The sequence below is a fragment of the Camellia sinensis genome, chromosome 13 (assembly GCF_055761805.1).
Source record: "Camellia sinensis isolate YWXY chromosome 13, ASM5576180v1, whole genome shotgun sequence".
In the NCBI taxonomy this organism is placed as follows: domain Eukaryota; kingdom Viridiplantae; phylum Streptophyta; class Magnoliopsida; order Ericales; family Theaceae; genus Camellia; species Camellia sinensis.
In genome coordinates this window covers 71,240,796-71,258,145 of record NC_138973.1, presented here as the reverse complement: position 1 = coordinate 71,258,145, position 17,350 = coordinate 71,240,796, and the positions used below count along the sequence as shown (strand labels likewise).

Below are 17,350 nucleotides of genomic sequence, written 5' to 3'. Positions count from 1 at the left end.
GTTTCGTACGTTTTTTGCAAACATTTTGTCCATTTCTGGTTTGCTTCTGTATTTTCATAAAAAAACCAGTAGAACTTCATGTGTGTATGAACTATTATGAAGAAAACCAGTCTTAGATCCAAAATCACATAGCAACCGAACTAGGATCCTGTTTGCCCCAAATAGGTAGATCTCTGTAGTAAATAACCGAACTAGAACTTGAAACTTTCAAAGGGTTACCAGAGCCTGACTCACTTTAGCCGACATAAGATCACCAAGTTTTGAATATAGGAAACTAGGAACCTCGGTTGTCAACCGAACTAAGCTTTTGGGGCCAAGCCGGCTTTCTTGGTTCCTAAACCGAACTCAGAAAGCCGCCCCTATAGGCTTAACCGAAGTAACTCTATTCACATTGCAACCGATTTAGGCCTTGGGGCTAAACCAGCTTTCTTAGTTTTTAGACCGAACTCAGAAAGCTGCCCCTAGACGTTAAACCGGTCTACCGAGCAAACTGCTCAAACCAAGCCTATCAAACCTTTTGATGAACCGAGATAGAACCAGTTTCTTGATGCCGAAGTAGGGCTTTTATACCTTGCTTTTAAATTGTAGCACGGTCTGTTGATCAGTGCTTTAACCCCCTCTGTTTTTTACTTTGCAGACTTAGGTTACCCAGGCACTCCTGCGTGCGCTCAACCGAGCTACTGAGCACGATTTTTGCACCGATATAAATTATAAGTAAATTATTCATCAGATGGGTAAGTATAGGTATCTAGTTGAGACCCCTGGTGGCATGGCCGAATTTAGGAAAGATTACCAAATTCCTGACGACGTCCATCTGACGTTGGCCAAAAAAGATGTTATTCCTTGGGAAAATGAAGGCTTCGTCCCTTTTACCCTTCAATCCATAATAGAAACCGGACTACGGTTTCCTGTCCAACCGTTGATCTGCGAATTTCTTAGGCAGACTAGGTTATGCCCCACCCAACTGTCCACCAATACATACCGCATTATAATGGGGATAGCCGCACTGAACCACCAAACCGGATTAAACCTTGGCCTGGCCGAGATATTCCATCAATACTCCATCGGTTCAAAAGATGCTGGGTGGGTCTATTACCTTAGGATTCGCCGCCGCCGAGAGAAGATAGTTAAACACACACCGGACAAAGATCTTAATGACGACGATTTTTTCTGGGTCTCTGGGAACTTTGAGGACTTTCAAGCCCAAATTCCTGGCCGACCTATAAATTGGAAAAAGGGAGAGCCCGGTAATTTGACTTCGGTCTTCTTCCTTGTACTTTATTTCGGTTTTTTTAGTCTATTGACCGAAGTAACACTTCTCTTTTCTGCAGATTTCGCCCACCTCCGTTCCCTGTATAGCTATCCCAACCTTGCGATTTTGCGAGCCGCACTACGGATTAAAGAAAGAAGTTGGGCCAAGCTTCTAAACTTTGAACCGACCTACCGATATAGCGGTCGCTGAAAAGCAAGAGTAACCGATTTCCTTCTTGAGGAAGCACCAGAACCGGACCCAACCTTGCCAGAAATACGACTTGTCCCATTAACTGCTGAAGAAGAGATGGCAAAGAAAAGCAGAGTTAGGGCCCTTCTGACCGCGACAACCAGAGCCGAAGTACCACCGACGATTGAGGCGCAGCCTGCCGTTGTGGCCCTCCCTTCTCAACGGCCTTCTTCATCTCGCCCTTCCAAACGCGCCCGATCTACATCGACCGAACAGCAACTTGTTGATGAGGTTGAATCCATCCCCCGAAGTCCTCAACCTTCCCCCCAACCGGAGCAAACTGACCGAGCTGAATCTCCGAAGTGGGCTCCGCCGCTGACCTTCAACGACCGAGACATCAAAGCTACTGACTCGGTCGTGGCTAAAAAAGACCACCAATTGGCCTTTAACCTGGCCAAAAGTGTGTGCCTCCCCAAGGACATGGAGCACCACTTGAAGCAACTGAACACCGAAATGAAGTCAATTCGGTCTGCTTCCAAGTCCATGATCTTGGTAAGTAGCTCTGTCTGTTTTTTCTGCCTAAATTTTCCAACTTTTACTTCGGCTCAAAAGAAATCTTTGTTTTGCCAGGCCTTACAAAAGAACAATATTACATACAAGAAAGTCCAAGAACTAAGAAAAACCACAAGGCAAGCAATGGCGGAAGCCGAGGCAAAGGCGGCCGAACTAGCGGAGGCCGAAAGGAAAATGACCGAGCTTCAAGCAGAGAACGGTCGACTTGCCGATCTGGTTAGCTCGGCTGAAGCGGAGAGGCAAAAAGCGGCCATTGCAATGAAAGACAAATATCTGCGTGAACTGCTAAAGCTAGAAAAGAGAAAGGATACCGAAATAAGCCAACTAAAAAAGAGTGCGGAGGGAGCCGAAAAGCAGGGTTACAAGCAGGGCTACAAGAAGGCGGAGGAAGCCTATGTGAAACAATGCGATGCTGCCAAGGAGTTGTTCTTCAAATGTGGCTGGATGGCGGCTGTTGAGCAGCTCGGTCATGATCAACAGACCGAGGTCTTCAACCCTCCAGACTACTTTATACCGAAGTCCCTTGCGGAGTATGCCGATACCCTGCAGCAAGAGTTTCTGGAAGACTCAGATTCCGATGACTCCTATTCTTTAGATACTCCGGTCGATAATGTGGACCAGCCAGTTCGGTCGGTGCCCACTGTTGAAGACCTAATTGTTGATCTTCCCAGTGAAACCGTGGTTCCAGCCGAAGTGACTCTCCCCATTGTGAATGAGCTCCCTCCAGAAGCCGGTCTTCAAGTTGGTGGTGATGCAGGTTTTGATGCTGATATTGAAGAACTTTTTTCCTGATTTTGTACTTTTTTTTTTCTTTGTAACCGAACTATGCCCCTTTGTAATGACTTTTCTTTGAATGAAAATTTTACACAACTCTTACTCCGGTTTTGATGTGTATGCTTGCACTTGTAATGTCTTTTATTTACTTCAAGTGTTATTTCGGTTTTGGCTGGTTAAACTATGCTTACTAGCCAACCACTCCTTAGCCGATATAATCACTTCGGCTGAGGAGTACAAAGTGTTTAATCTAGCCAATCCAGTTTCAGTCATACCCTTACTTAGGCTGAAGAGTAACAAGAGTTGGTTTATTCCAGCCAACCACTCTTCAGCCTTGCACTTACTTCGGCTGAAGAGTAACAAGAGTTGGTTTATTCCAGCCAACCACTTTTCAGCCATACACTTACTTCGGCTGAAGAGTAACAAGAGTTGGTTTATTCCAGCCAACCACTCTTCAGCCATACCCTTACTTCGGCTGAAGAGTAATAAGTGTTGGTTTATTCCAGCCAACCACTCTTCAGCCTTACCCTTACTTCGGCTGAAGAGTAACAAGTGTTGGTTTATTCCAGCCAACCACTCTTCAGCCATACCCTTACTTCGGCTGAAGAGTAACAAGTGTTGGTTTATTCCAGCCAACCACTCTTCAGCCATACCCTTACGTCGGCTGAAGAGTAACAAGTGTTGGTTTATTCCAGCCAACCACTCTTCAGCCATACCCTTACTTCGGCTGAAGAGTAACAAGTGTTGGTTTATTCCAGCCAACCACTCTTCAGCCTTACCCTTACTTCGGCTGAAGAGTAACAAGTGTTGGTTTATTCCAGCCAACCATTGAAGTTAGTTTTTCCAGCTAACTTATGGTATTTGGTTATTCCGACCAAATGTCCTGCGGCCTGGATCCTTATCCTGGGCTTAGGAAGGGTGTTGGTTTATTCCAGCCAACCTCTAAGTTAGTTTTTCCGGCTAACTGAGAGTAAAAATGCTTGTAATGCGCCTAATCTTTACTAAAGCTAACTTTTACAAAAAATAACTTGTGCTAAAAAAGAATTGCTCGTTTTATTGAAGGAAAAAGAAATTACATCTGTTTGAAGAAGAAAAGCTAAAAGTAAAATAACTTGAGATTGGCTGTATTCCATGGCCTAGGGATTGCCTTGCCATCCTTGTCTTCTAGGTGGTATGCCCCTTTGCCTGCTAACCCAACCACCTTATAAGGACCTTCCCAATTTGGGCCTAACTTGCCGTCTCCTGGGATCAAGGTGTTTCCCATTACTTTGCGTAGTACCCAATCCCCAATCTTGAATTGTCTTGGCTGCACCTTTTTGCTGTATTTTCTGATTAACTCTCGTTGGTATGAGGCGATGTGGACTAGTGCTCTTTCTCTTCTTTCCTCTGCAAGGTCGAGTTCTAAGGCTATGGCTTCTCCATTTAAGTCTGGATCAAAATTTTCGCTTCGAATTGTGGGGAGGCCGACTTCTAGTGGGATTACTGCTTCCATTCCATAGGCCAAGGAGAATGGTGTTTCTCCAGTTGATCGCCGAGGCGTGGTGCGGTAAGCCCATAAGACGTGAGGAAGTTTATCTGCCCATTTGCCTTTTGCTTTCTCTAGCCTTTTCTTTAGTCCATCCAAGACGACTTTATTTGATGCTTCAGCTTGCCCATTTGCTTGAGGATATGCCGGTGTAGAATTGTAGAACTCTATCTTGTATTCTTCACAAAAGCTTCTAAAGATTCTGCCGTCGAACTGAGTTCCATTGTCTGAGATCAGTGTTTTTGGTATACCGAACCGAGTGATTATATTCTGCCAAACAAACTTCTTCACGTCTTTTTCTTTGATTGACGCCAATGCTTCTGCTTCCACCCACTTTGTGAAGTAGTCTGTTGCTGCGAGAAAGAATTTTCTGCCCCCGGGCGCTGTTGGAAGTGGTCCTACTATGTCCAAGCCCCACATTGCGAAAGGCCATTGGCTAGTTAATGGTAGGAGTTCTCTTGCTGGTTGATGTATTTGGTGCGCGAACTTTTGGCATTTCTCACACTTCTTCACATATTTTTCTGAGTCTGCTTGCATATATGGCCATCAATATCCTTGCGAAATAGCCCTGTAAGCGAGCGACCTTTCCCCTTGATGACTTCCACACACCCCTTGGTGTATTTCGAATAAGAATGCTTCTACTTTGCTGGGATGAACGCACTTGAGGTAAGGCCCAGAGAATGACTTCTTGTATAATGCTGAAGATGGAGATAGCCAAAATCGCTGCGACTTTGCCCTTATTTTGTTGGCTTCTTTTTTCTCTTCTGGTAGGATGCCGTCTTTCAGGAACAGGATGATGGGGTCCATCCAAGAAGGGCCTAATTCTGTGCAACATACTTCTTCCGCTTCGGGGTCTTCTATGCTTGGTCTTGGTAAGAAGTCGATGAGTAATGGATGAGGGATTGATGTATCTGTCATTGAGGCCAGGCCTGCCAGTTCGTCCGCTCGGCAGTTTTCCTCCCTGCCAATTTGTTCTATCCTTACCACATCAAACTTCTTGATCTCTGTTCTGACTAACTCTTGGTACTTGGCCATTCTGTCGTCCTTTGCTTCGTATTCGCCAGAAATTTGGTTTACCACCAGCAGAGAGTCACTGTATACCATTAGTTCGGTTGCTTTCATGAAGTGTGCTGACTTGAGTCCTGCGAGAAGCGCCTCATACTCCGCTTCATTGTTGGATGCTGGGAAGCCAAGGTTGATTGCTTGCTCTATAACCAGGCCGTCTGGAGAGATGAGGACTATGCCAAGCCCTGCACCATGTCGGTTGGATGCTCCATCCACAAAGAGCTTCCACATCTCTCCAATGAATAGTTTCCAGCAAGTGGAAGGATCAGATGATGTCGTGAGGTCAAGAATGGTGTTTTCTTCAAGGTCCATGTTGGCTGTCTGTCCTTCGTCCTCTGTTTGAACTGTTGGTGAGCCTTTGTTTGTCTCTTCCTTGTTGTCCTTAGTATGGTCTGCCTTGGTGCTTGATTGACTACCTTCTACTAGGGGTTGCGCTATTCCGGCGTCAACTTTCGTCCCTAGTTCGGTTGTGTCAGTTAGGTCGACTGGGCAGATATGATGACTTTCAGGAGTAAATTCTGCGACGAAGTCTGCCAAAGATTGGGCTTTTATTGCGGTTTTGGGTTGGAATTTGATGTCGAATTGTCCCAACTCTACTGCCCACTTCAAAATTCGCCCACTAAAGTTCGCCCTTTCAAACAGAGCTTTTAGTGGAAAGGCTGTGAGGACGACTATGGTGTGGGCGTGAAAGTAGTGCGCCAATTTTCTGGATGCCATCATTAATGCTAATGCTAGTTTCTCCAAGGGCAAGTACCTTGTTTCGGCTCCCAACAATGTCTTGCTAACATAAAAGATGGACAAGTGTTGTATTCCTTCTGCACGAACCAACACTGCGCTGACTGCGTGCTGAGAGACTGCCAGGTACAAAAAGAGTTCTTCACCAGGTACTGGAGTAACAAGTAGTGGTGGGGAAGACATGTACTCCTTCAAGCTTTCCAGAGCTCGGTCGCATTCTTCATCCCACTCAAATTTGGCTTTTAAAGCTTGGAAGAACGGTCGTAGTCTGTCTGATGACCTGCTTATAAACCGGTTGAGTGCAGCTGCCATACCAGTGAGATGCTGCACTTCTTTAACTGAGTTTGGTCTCTCCAACTCCTGGATTGCTTTAATCTGAGAGGGATCTGCTTCTATACCTCGGTTGGTCACCAAGAAGCCCAAGAATTTGCCAGACCCAACTCCGAATGCGCATTTGGACGTATTGAGGCGCAACTTGTGTTTCTTCAGGATCTGGAACATCTCGCCTAGATCTTTAAGATGGTCATTCTCATCCTTGCTTTTGACCACCATGTCGTCGATGTAAGCCTCCATTGTTCTGCCTAACAATGGTTCGAACATCTTGGTGACCATCCTTTGGAATGTCGCCCCTGCGTTCTTTAGGCCAAAGGGCATGACCTTGTAGCAATATAACCCCCTTGGTGTTGTGAAGGATGTGACCTCCTGGTCTGGTTCATGCATGGCGATCTGGTTGTAGCCTCTGTATGCATCCAGAAAGCTAAGTCGGTTATACCCTGCCGTTAAGTCCACCAGTTGATCTATCCTTGGTAGAGAAAAGCTATCTTTTGGGCACGCCTTGTTGACTGTTTTGTAGTCGACGCAGACACGCCATTTACCATTCTTTTTTGGCACTACAACTGTGTTGGAGATCCATCTTGGGTAGTGCACTTCTCTTATTGCTCCTGCCTCCAGCAGGTTGCCTACCTCTTCTGCCACTATTTCGGCGTGGTGGAGTGCTGATCTGCGTGTGCGTTGGATGACTGGTCTGGCGGATGGGTGGACATTGAGTTGGTGACTGATGAAGTTTGGGTCAATACCTGGCATGTCGTAGGGTGTCCAGGCAAACACTTCGATATTAGAGGTCAAGAATTCCAAGACCTCTAATCTCTCAGTGCTGGACAACGATGAGCCAAGCAAGAAGAACTTATCCAGGTTCTTCTCGTCTATTTTTACCTCCACCAAGTCCTCTACCGCTTTCTGATCAGCCTCTTTGCCGACGTCCGCGAATAGTTCATTACTTTCTGGTTCTTCCACCGAATGAACGTACCCTTTGGCAGCTCGGCTTCCATTCGCTGTGGCGAAGCATTGTTTTGACATGATCTGATCGCCATAGACTTCTTCAATTATGCCGGTGTCGTTGGGGAACCGCATTACCTGATGGTATGATGACGCTACCGAACGCATGGCATGCAGCCATGTTCTGCCCAAGATGATGTTGTATGTGGAGGAGACCTTCAATACCCAGAACTCCACTTGTTTTGTTACACTCCCTGCTCTGACTGGAAGGATTATTTTGCCGACAGGCCACTCTGGCATGGAGTTGAATCCAATCAGGGGAGAAACTGCAGGTGCCAAGTCTTTGTCTTGCAACTTCAGTTGCTTGAATGTATCGTAGTACATGATCTCACATGAACTACCCTGGTCAATCAGAATCCGCTTGACGTCAAAATCCTTGACTCGGAGAGTAACGACCAGCGCATCATTGTGAGGACAGTATATTCGATCCATGTCCTTATCCGAAAAGGACATGACGTTTGTTGCCTCCGTCCTCCCCTTCTTGGTGGCAGGTTGGGTACTTAACACTTCCCTAAAGTGCTCAGCCTTTTTGATTGACCCTCTGAGCTCGCATACGCGCTCAGGTTCAAAAACTCCATGTATGACATTGATAATACCTTGAGGCGGTGCATCGATTGGCATTCTGTTGGGATGGTCATTATAATCTTGGGGGGCCGGTTGCGTCCTTCCTTCAATGTATTTGTCCAAGTGGCCTGCTGCCACCAATTCTTCCAAGTGCTGTCTCAGTGGCGTGCAATTCTCAGTTCGGTGCCCCTTTTCTTTGTGGAAGGTGCACCGTGATCTGTCGTCGTAATTTTTCTGTCCTTCCACTAGCTTGGCTGGCCACTTGACAAAAGGCTCGTCTTTTATTTCGCTCAGAATCCGATATATTGGTTTTTTGAACACCGTTGTTATGGCAGTGCGGATTCTCAACCATCTTTTGTCTGGGTCTTCTCCGTTATCTCGTCTGCCACGCCCGTTTTTATTCTGCCGATCTATTGTATTGACCTTTGCTGAGATCTTCTTTTCTGGTACTGCGGTTGCACCAGATTTTGCTTTGGCACGTGCGCCATCCTCTTCTACCCTGATGTGCTAGTGCACTCTCTCCATCAGGGCTTCCATGGTAAGGGGTGGCGTCATAGTGATCGAGTCCCTTAGTCTGTTCCCTACTGGTAGGCCTCTTTTATATTGTGCAATGACTAGATTGGTGGGGCAGTCTCCAATCTGGTTGAATGTCTCCCAATAGCCACTGTTGTAAGATCTGAGGGTCTCTTTTTCACCCATGTCGATGGAGAGTAACTGGTCTATCTCCACCGGTGTTTTAGTGTTTGTTCAAAACCTTGTTACGAACGCTTCTGCCAATTGGGCCCAGGAGGCTATGCTGCCCTCTGGGAGCTTTTCGAACCAAGTCAAGCCTAGGTCGCCAAGGTTTGACGGGAAGAGTATGCACATTAAGGCCTCGTTTCGCCTGTACACAGCCATGACTTGGCGAAAGTGGCTCAGGTGTGAATACGGGTCCGTCTTCCCTTCATAGGTGGTGAATTTCGGCTGAAGGAAGCCTGATGGTAGGGGCGCGTTTTCGATTGCTGGAACAAACGGCGAAGTCTGCAGTCTTGCCAATGCTTTGTCCATTGGTTCGTAGGCCGGTTGCGGTATTGGCATTCCAACCTCGACGCTTCCATGCGTCCGAGGAGCCAACCGTTGTAAGGCCGAGACTCGGTGTGGATCCCTTGCCCTGGCATCCTCCTTGCATCGTGCTTTTTCTTCGAGCACGGTTCGTAAGTCGGATGACCTGGGCAATTCTGTTTGTCTAGATATGGTTTGGTGTGAATGTGAAGGCCAATACGTGCTTCCTTCAGTATATGATCTTTCGGATCTCGTCCTCTCAGACCTGGAGTGACGAGTCCTGGAAGATAAGGGGTGAGTGTCGCCTATCCTGAGGCTTCTGCTCTCTCCTTGGGAGGGTGTAGTATTCCTACTACGATTCTCTGAGTGGCGAGGGGGCGTCTTGTGCTTGCGCCCCTCTCCTGTCGTCACATCTTAGTCTTCATCTGGCGTTTTAATGCTTCCATGTCCGCCGCCATCTTCCGAATTAGTTCATCTTGTTCCTTCACGCAATTTTCCAGGGCTTGAGGATCAATCCTCCTCCTTTGCCTGTCAGGACTTTGAGAGTGACGAGGGCTGCTATTCCGCCTTCCCCTGCCACTCCTCCTGGAGTTATGTTGTTGGGGCTCCAGATCTGCCATAGGAGGGACAGAGGGTAATCCTTCACGCCTTGCGCCCCCGTCTGGAGTTAGTCCGTCGACGGCGGACTGCGGTAGTTCTTCAATGTGTGCCATTGATTTGAGAGAAAGGAGAAGCTTAGTCAAGAGGTTTTTGTTCTTGTCTGTTCTTTCCACAGACGGCGCCAATTGTACGGGGAGGAAATAATTCTCCTCGTATAATCCTGTTGACCAAGTCCACGCTCCTCCGTACGACGTCGCTTTATCACCTGAAAACACAAACGTGAGCTAGCCGGCGGGTGTGTGCCGAAAACCTCTCCGATGCCTAAGTCAGTAAGCTTGACAAATAGACAAAGTTTTATGCTCTCAGAAAGAATTATGTTCAATTACCTCCTCCAAGGTGATGTTTGTGGGCTTTTATAAGTTTCCCGTGGCACAATCCTAGTAGGACTTGTATTTCTACTTGCAGAGTCCTCCTAGGATTCATACTCCTAAGGATAATGCTTATCCCTTTACACCCTCCCCCACTGCTTAAACCAAGTGGGATGGTTTTCTCCATGGCCGAACTACCATTTGACCGAAGTAAAGTAGGCCGAACTATCCTTAGTTCAGCCCTTCCCTTTATTCTTCCTTATATCGGCTTCTCATCTGTTCAACCCATGGTGTGTTTGGACCGAACCAACGACTCTCGACCGGTATAACTCCCAAACCGGTATACCTCTAAGGTCGATATAACTTCAAGGCCGGTCTAACTTCAAGTTGCTCCCAGACCGAAGTATATTTACAATCCTCTAACCGAAGTAACTTTATCATTTGTGAACCGAAGTAATTTCACCTCCTTGGGCCGGAGTAACTTTGTCTCCCCAAGGCCGGAGTAACCTTGCTCTCCTGGGCCGGAGTATCCATTACGGCCTTTTTACTTAGTCCTTCGCGTTTTGGGCCTCAAAGCCCAACTCGAAGCTCGGCCCTATTTTTCCCAAAAATTACCCTCTCAATTGCCCCTTAATTCCATCTGCGCAACATGATTGAGATTACCAGTCTACTGGCCGAGCTAGAGTTTATTAAGCCTTTCCAGCCGAGCTAAAAACCCTTTAGCCTCTCCAGCCGAGCGAAAAACCCTCGGGCTCTCCAACCGAGCTAATTTTACTTCGGGCTTCACTATGTCCGGTCAAAACGTCTCTTCAATCACAGCGACTGTAACGCTGCCCTTTCCAATGACACGTGGCAGATTCTGATAGGCTGAGGACGGCTGTCACGCCGTCTTTCGTACTTCGTGAATTTTGAACAGTCCCGCCCAAATTTTAGGTGAAATGTAGGTATATTTTATTCTCTTTTCACTTATATTTTCTCTTTTCCTTTGCAAGTTTCTTTCAAAATCCTCCAACCAAACACAAGTAAAGGATTGGGAGTCCTCTCTATTTAGGTTGTACATTATCAATACAGTTTTAATTCCACTGCCAATCCAAAAAAAAAAGTACAAAATTGATATTGGAGTCGCACACACCTTTATTAGCCAAAACATCTATAACATAGAGCATGAGAAGCTATACTATTCTTCTCTCTTTCATGCATACATACATTACCAGTTAATTTTGAACTTCTTAAATTATATTAAGCATGGCTTACCAAAAATTTTCCAACCCTTCTGTGTGGCTTTTCACATGTACTATTGTGAGTCCTACGTACTCTCAGAGTGTTCATTGTATTGATACATATAGGAGGTGATATAAATATGTAATTTCTCTTGTTCAAAAAGTTGATACTTCCATCTGATCGTAGAACAAACCAGACGGCCCACCGTTAGGCAGCAAAGCCAGCATCACGGGCCCTTTTGCACCTTGTTCAACAGTCAAGATCCCTCTATGATGGTTGAGGTCTGTTTTGACAAAGCCAGGGCTCACTGCATTTATAGCAATATTAGGATACTTCTTTGCCAAAACTCTCGTGTATGCATTGAGAGCTGCCTTGGACATTATGTAAGCCGAAATATTAACAGGCCATCCTTTGGTTTCCAACAAATCCTCCTTCAAATCCTCAAGATATCTCTGTAAGGCTATCAGCATCGCTTAACTCCTTCTTGGCTTTTTCATTTAAAACAAGCTGAAATATAATTGAAATGTTGTTATACGAAAGTAGTCAACCAAAAAAAAAAAAAAAAAAAAAATTATTATCTTATATATATATATATATTTCTCTATATGATGGAAAAGTTTTTGTACCTCCAATTGCCCCCAAGGTAGAGGAGACATTAACTATTTTGGCAGAGTCTGATAGTTGAAGAAGTGGAATAAGCTCTTCAGTCACTAGCTTCACTCCATAATAGTTTGTTCCTAGACAAGCTTCTCCCATATCATAACTTTGCTCAATAAATTTCTCTGCTTTAAGATTTGAACTTACAATCTACATCAAAGTTGGCAATAACAAATTATTTTTAGAGAAATTGATTCATAAACAGAATTTGTATGTGGCTCCAAACTCCATAAAATTGATTAAATAAAAAAGGAAAACTGATAAATGTTTTAACTTGAAACAAAACCACTATATATATATATATATATTTAAATTATGCACTATATCTTGAAATAAGATAACATTGGTTGATGGAGAGACTTACATCAACCAGCTTTAGCCTCTTTTGAGCGTCCTCGTCAATTATGCTTCCACTAATTCCTGCATTATTCACCTGCACCAATTTTTACTCAATTATATATACTATTCCAAAATTGAGAGGAAATACGAAGAAAAAAATTGTATACGAAAAGAGAAGAGAAAAAAAAAAAAAAAATTGTTAAATATTGTTGCTTGATGTGTGTTGAGTCCATCTATTAAAATTTAGGATAAATTATAAATATACTCTTTGAGGTTGCTTAAAATACATACTACCCCCTACAGTTTTAGAAATTACATTTTGCGCCCTTCAAGGTTCTAATCACATAACAAATGTCTATTTTTATTAATAAATCATCAAGTCAATTAACAGTTTTTATGATGTTATAAATATATTTCAATTAATAATTTAGGTGATTTAATTGTGTATAAGAGAGTAGTTAGAAATTTTATTTTTTTTCCATTAATTTTGTTAAATTAAAATTTCTGGCAATGGGGTGTTTGTAATTTTCAAAACCATAAAAAGTAATTTGTATTTTAAACAAATCTCAGATGTGTATTTGTAGTTTACTCTAAAATTTAATACAAAGGATCAAATTTCACATAATCATTGCCTCAACCACCATAGGCTAATGGCCATGTTTGTTCTAATGAACTAGATTAGATGAAAATAACATGCTTAAGATTGTTAGTTTTAAGGGTTGTTTGGGATGTCTTAAATAACTCAAAAAGTGCACTTATTTAAGACATCCCAAACAACCCCTAAAAAGTTGAGAAAAAAATATGGTTGTTTGGGTTAACTTTTTGACTTTTTATGGAAAAATATGTATTAAAAAATTGTATAAATTAGTGTGAAGGGGAAAATTAGGATTGGGAGTTGTGCAGCCGTAATTTTTTACTTTTGGTGAATAGTGATAACTTTTTAACTTTTTGAGTAACTTTTTGACTTTTTAACTTTTTTTTCAACTTGCCAAACTTGGCCTTAGAATCATCAATTGACGTTTGAATTGGCTTAGGACTACGGGAAAAGATTAACAAAATCCTATCAATTTTGTGATTTAATTAATTATTTCAAACTTATGTTTTGTATCCCATCTTGCTTAGGCTGCAAATGAACCGAGTTGTTCATGAACAAACTAGGCTTGGCTCATTTATGACTCGGCTCAGCTCGACTCGATTCGTTTAGTAAACGAGCTGAGCTCGAGCTCGCATAAGCTCGACTCGTCAAACTCGACTCGTTTAATTCGACTCGTTTATCTTTATTTAAATTATATAATAAATATATTATTTATATATTAAATAATATATAAATAATAGTATAAATGCATTATTTTATATTAAATAATATAAAAAAATTATTTAAATAAAATAAATAATATTAAAAAAAATATCGAGCCGAGCTCAACCTCAGCAAAGCTTGGCTCGATTCGTTAATAGACCCCCATATAGAGGGTATTATATCCGCATGAACTATTAATTCAAATTTCAATTCTATTAGTCAAACATTAGATAATGCATTTTGAGAGATTGTTAGTTCAATTCCAAAGTCATATCTACCCAAACAAACATAGCCTCCCTTAGTATAAATCGTGAGAAGCCAATTTTGGTTTTCATGAGGTAGGCCCTTTCCAATTAATGCCAATTTTGGGGGTTAGGCAGTATTTTTCAATTTTCATGAGGTAGGCTCTTTCCAATTAATGCGGTTTTAGGTGTTAGTCTAGACCAGAACCAGACCCGATTCGATTCAAGTTTTAAAAACTATTCTTAAACGAGTTTTTATTTGTTTTAGTATTTTTTTCCCCATATTTTAGTCTATTTTTTAAAGTCTTAAATGCACCTAATTTAGATGCTTCAAAAAAATCAAACAAATTGACTAAAATATAAAAATAAATTGCTAAAAAAAATGAAAATTCAAATAAAAAAAAATGTGCATTTTTATCTAGATTTTCGTTTGGTTTTATTAATTTTTTTTTCATATTTTTGTAATTTTTTTATACTTTTTAAATGCATTGAGTTTTGATGTATCTAAAAAGTAATATATATATATATATATATATATTGACTAGGCCTCGCTTGGGAACAGACTTTTTTAGTAACTTTTTTGACTTTTTGGCTAAAATATGATGTAAAAAAAATTAGTATGTTTGAGATGAATTTTTGATTTTTTACAAAAAGATGTGCAAAATGTAAAGAGAAAATAGAATCTTTGACTTTTTGGTATAAATTGTTAGTTTTTTTTTTATTTTTTTAGTAACTTTTTAACTTTTTGACTAAAATCAACACTCCCCAAATAAGACCTAAAATATGAAAAAAAAAAATTACAAAAAATAAATGAAAATCTATCTAAAAAAAGTTTCTAAAAATCAAAACCAAACTCTGAATGGATTATTTGAAAAACGACAACTTAGTGCAAGAGACACTCCTATTAAAACATATGGGAAATGATAGATGTAGCCAAACAAGTTACATAGGCTTTAAATCTTACCAATATGTCAAGCTTTCCGAATTTATTTTTGATGAAATCAGCCATGGAAGTAATACTGGCTTGGTCTGTCACCTCAAGTTGGTGAAAAAGTATATCAGATAGCCCACAAGCTTTGAGATTTTCCACAACTTCGAGACCGCGTTTCTCATCTCTTGCTGTTAAAATCACCATTATCCCATTAGAAGCTAATTGTCTGCAAATCTCTAGCCCAATTCCTTTGTTTCCTCCGGTAACAACAGCAATCCTGAATAAAAAATAAAGATGTGAAAGCAAATAAAATTAAGAATCAATCAAAAATGTAGTTGAAGACTAAATTTAATTCAAAAGAGTGACTAACATAGTCATATGAGATATGGTATTACTACCTCTTTTCTTGTTCCATTTTGTATGAATATGGTATTTGCAAAAATGTAAAAATTGTGGCTTTGTATATGCTGGGGAGGGTATGGGTTTGGAGGATATTTATAGTTGGTTTTGGTAGTTGATTTTAGCTTGATCTTTGGATTGGTGCAGTGCAACACTGGACACTGTCAAATATATATAGTTGTTATTAGTATTTGGTCGTATGCGATGACAACATCAACACATATCCAGTCAAGCAAAACAAAAGAACACGTACTCTATGAGATCATCAAAACTAATTGTGTTTTGAGCAAAAATTTCAGTTTGATTCTCATAATTTTAATTTGAATAATTTAGTCTTATAATATGATCTCTCTGTCATACATTGTTAAGATTTTGAGTGGAAAAAATCACATGCAAAACTGAGGCTAAATAAATTATAAAGACCACGTGTGTAATGAATATATTACACCGATGGTCCCTATAATTCGTTTTGAATTTTTCTTCAATCCCTCTAATTTTATACAAAGTTATTTTCCTTTTCAAATTTTATTGGTAAGTGACTTAAGGACCACATTGTAACAAAATTGAAAATGTAAAAACAAAATTGTTCAAATTAAAAATTACTTAGATTAAAGTAACACTTTAAATTACAAAAAAATTATGATAGTATAATTTACCCAAGTGGCATTTATACACAAATCCTAATTTATGAATTTGTTTGGGATAAACTATATAAATGCACTTTTTGATTTTTTGATAAAAAAAAATAGAGGAAAAAAAGATATATGTTTAAAATAATTTTTTGACTTTTACAAAAAAAAAAAAAAAAAAAAAAATATGTATTAAAATATTATAGATGCAAACTACACTGACTAATTCAACGGGGGCCATGTGATATGGACTAATTCAAGTACACTGCATTTCAAATTTTTATTTTTATTTTTTAAAATGGGAATTGGTGGCGTGCATTGTGCCACGTGGAACACCACTTGGGAAATGTAGATTTGTTCAAAAAAAGTACACTGAGTGCAGGGAGCATCTATTTGTTGGGAAAAACTACTCACATTACATAATTTCACATTGCATATCGTAAAATTATGAGATGAACAAAACAAACCTTCAATCCCAGGAAAAATAACATGCTGAATAAAATACAGATAAAATATAAAATGGTTAAAGGAAGCAAACTGAAGCCTGTGTGCTACCACAGTCTCCTTAAAATAGATTCGCCGCCTCACTGTTGGGTGCTGGAGGTACGCCGGCGTCTACTTCCCAGGATACGACGGTTTTTACCATCTACAATAGAAGCACCTTCTGATTAGCTTAGTGAACTGACAACGGCAGCACTCTCTCTCAGGAAGAAAATTATAGGAGAAGTAGACTGACAAGGTATGGATGCCAAGAAAAAATTCTATCTCTTTTTTCAAGGAATAGGGCCTCCTTTTATACACCATGGAGGAGAGGGGAGGAGCCTCTAGCCATCAAGGCTGGCAACTAATGCTAGCAAAACTGCCAAATCAATTTTGTAAAACTGATGAGCCTTAAATGTGTGAGTTATATACACATTTATGAGGCAATTTCTTATTCAACCATTTTTCTCCAATAATCCCCCACATGAATAAAAATTGACCGGATACAGTAAACGCTCAACGTTTATCAACAAAGACTCGGAAAGAGAGAGAGCACATAGACTAACCCTGCATCAGAAAATGTAGCTGTTGGCCTTGAACCTTTCGTAGTGAAAGCCTTTCGGATTTACTGGCTGACCAGTGAACGTGATGTCTTGAACTGTTCTGCCGTTTATATAAACCGACACAATAGACCTCACACAGGAGTTAGTCCAACCATTGTTCTTGTTCTCACTGGTGTGTCCGGTATGGCCCTGGAACACTAGCCTGGTTCTGTGAGTATTTTTAAAGAATTCGGTCTTGGCAATTCTTAAAGAAGTGGCCCCACTTCGCACTCACATAGGTGACCTAGATATGGTATTTCATTAAACCACATCACTAAGGTCATTAAAAGCATTAGCTTAGCCTTCCACCCCCACAGGGCATCACTGTATAAAGGAATGGGCAAGAGGATTTACCTCTTCAGTGACTCACCCGTTACACGAAGTTAGGTTGTCCCTTTGAACCTAGATCTTGGGATCTCCAGTCAACTAGGTTGGGTTTTCCGTTCCGGTAACCTTTACTAAAGGCCTTAACCCCATTCTTCTTGACGACTTTTCTACTAAGTCTCGAGTTAACCCTTTGGTTAGCGGATCC

The 17,350-nt window shown here is 41.4% G+C and overlaps 1 pseudogene across 1 annotated transcript; it reads right to left on the bottom strand.

Moving 5' to 3' along the window:
- Positions 1–11,131: 11,131 nt before the first annotated feature.
- On the bottom strand, positions 11,132–15,005 carry LOC145806210 (short-chain dehydrogenase/reductase 2b-like; annotated as a pseudogene). Its single transcript, XR_014349009.1, has 4 exons — positions 14,742–15,005; positions 12,264–12,332; positions 11,875–12,049; positions 11,132–11,754 (listed from the first exon to the last, which is right to left on the bottom strand). The product of XR_014349009.1 is annotated as a short-chain dehydrogenase/reductase 2b-like (transcript).
- Positions 15,006–17,350: the final 2,345 nt, after the last annotated feature.